The sequence below is a fragment of the Lactuca saligna genome, chromosome 6 (genome assembly GCF_052625555.1).
Source record: "Lactuca saligna cultivar CGN05327 chromosome 6, ASM5262555v1, whole genome shotgun sequence".
NCBI lineage: Eukaryota > Viridiplantae > Streptophyta > Magnoliopsida > Asterales > Asteraceae > Lactuca > Lactuca saligna.
This window is the reverse complement of record NC_136422.1, coordinates 167,149,610-167,151,995: the sequence shown is the minus strand read 5'-3', so window position 1 is coordinate 167,151,995 and position 2,386 is coordinate 167,149,610. Positions and strand designations below refer to the sequence as shown.

Below are 2,386 nucleotides of genomic sequence, written 5' to 3'. Positions count from 1 at the left end.
TATGTATCTAAAAGTGTAATGTACGCGCTTTTATAAATATGTATATTTCAAAGTAATGAACATATGTACATGTATACACTTTATGTATTTAAAATAGCTTGAATCATTGAAATATTACAAAGTTTTATTACGTGTTTAATATAATACACAATGTCACATAAAAATCATATTTTTTGTATCATTTAGCATTTGTTGTGTGGACTAATTATTTCATGGTAAAATAGCCATAATATGTATAGGAAAAGTGTATACTAGTTTATTTGTAAGATATGTTACATTGTTAAATCACATTTTTATAAACTAGGATTATTGTATTTTCGTATAAAAAAGTTATTGGTTTGTATAAACAAAATATATAGGCACATGTATTTCCCCCTGAAATAATTAAAATATTTAAAAGGTGCCGTAAACACTCACCCTTGAAATGTGAATTCCGTTTATTCGAATTCGACTTCTTTTGAGAGACTTGTAGTGTGAAACTGCAAATCCACAATTCTTGAACTACGAATTACTCTTGGGACCGTTTTGTAATGAATTTGCACTTTAGGGGTTTTTTGTAACTTCGCTAGGGGCTGTTTGGAAAATTAATTAAATGAGTATGACTGTGGGTTTGGGACTTATTTTAAGTTGTTTTAAATAATTGGGTTAAATGTTTGGGGGTTTGGGACTTATTTGAAAAAAGGGTTTAATAATGGGAGTATTTCTGTCATTTTATAAAATGAATTAAACTTAGGGCTTAAATTGCATCCGGCCGTCATTTGTTGATCGGGCAAAGTAATCAAAAGAAAGAAAGCGATCGAACAATCACAGTCAAGAAAAAAACACGAAGGCAAAAAGGAATTCAGGTCGGATGGCTGCTGATATTTCGTCTATCGATTCGCAAGCGGTGATGGTCTCTGGAGTTCGACTAGGACGAAGAAGAGAAGGATTGAAGCGACATGTGTTCTCTCTCATCTGGTTCTGAGGTGCGAAGGGGATTGAGAAATTGCGATGAGGGGCGAGCAAAACAAGAGGCCGTCGCCTCTTGTCTCTCATTGGGAAGAGGAATCGCCACAGGTGCTTTTTACTTTTCCGGAGAGGAGGGTAGAGCGAGGGCAGTAAGGGGCTGCTTGAGCGGCTCTTGAGGTCTTTTGTCTCGGAAGGAGGATGCAAATGAAAGGGCTTGGTGTGGCTGGAGGTCTCGAAGGGAAAAGGAAACAGAAGCAGCGGTGTCGGTGGGTACAACGAGGGCTGCTCAAGCAGCTCCTCGGTTTCCTTCTTCGGTCTCGATGATTGTGGCTAAGTGGACGGGGCTGCTTCAGCAGTCCTGTGTTCTTTCTTTTTCTTCTTCTTCTTTTTCTTCTTCTTCTTTTGATACCAATCAATGGTGTGTTTGGGTTTGATGATTCACATGAAATAAAGAAGGAAGAAATCAGTGTTTTTGTTGCTTTTGCTTGACAGAAAACTAAACAAGAAGATGGACTGCTGTGTGATTGAACTCAATGGCTTAAATCTAATGTAAATTTTTATGTGATATCTTTGTATAAATAGATTGAATGGAAGATTATAAGAGTGTAGAACAATACTTGTATAAACATCACATATAGGTAGTTTTTTTGGATGTGTTGAGTGTATGGTTGGTTTCTTATTGACAGGAAATGAAGAAGAGAATGAATGTGAGGGGGTTGTTCCTGACAGCTTCAACTGAAAAGAAGATTACGTTGTGTGTATGGTTATCTTTGTCTATGCATATGTATAAAAAGATGTTTACTTTATGGGTAAAATTGTAAAATCTCTATGTGTGTAGCTTTGGTTTTGGTGCAACTTTTGTGTACAATATGATGTATGAAATATTAGGAAAGTACAATGCAAGATTTACTCAATATTTTCGATGTGTAAATTGGTGTATAATTTGTGATTTGATTTGGTTTTAACTTGATCTTTGGCTGTACAATTTAGAGGTTAATAGAAAATATACATCATAGATTCGTAGAAAATATAAGTGTGAATCATTTTGAATGTTTGTGTTGAAATTGATGATGGAGTATTTTATCTTTAAATGTCATATATGACATATAAATTGAGATGTGTGGTACTTGGAAAATGATATATATATATATATATATATATATATATATATATATATATATATATATATATATATATATATATATATATATATATATATATATATATATATATATATAATTTTCATATTGTTATATAATTTTAATTGTATAACATATATGCATTATGATTACTATATGAGAAAATGACACATACGTCCTATGAAGTTTTATGGTTTACTCTTTTAGTCACTTAACTTTTTAAGTGGCTTTTTAAGGGAACAAATTTGGTTTTGTCGGGTCCAATACATCCTTTTTGAGAAAACAAAAGGGTAACCTGG

At 33.0% G+C, this 2,386-nt stretch overlaps 1 long non-coding RNA gene across 1 annotated transcript; it reads left to right on the top strand.

The window, feature by feature from the left end:
* The first annotated feature begins 684 nt into the window (after positions 1 to 684).
* Positions 685 to 1,785, top strand: LOC145001334 (uncharacterized). The gene is made up of 2 exons (XR_013661541.1): positions 685 to 1,497; positions 1,635 to 1,785. It is a non-coding gene; the product is annotated as an uncharacterized LOC145001334 (long non-coding RNA).
* Positions 1,786 to 2,386: the final 601 nt, after the last annotated feature.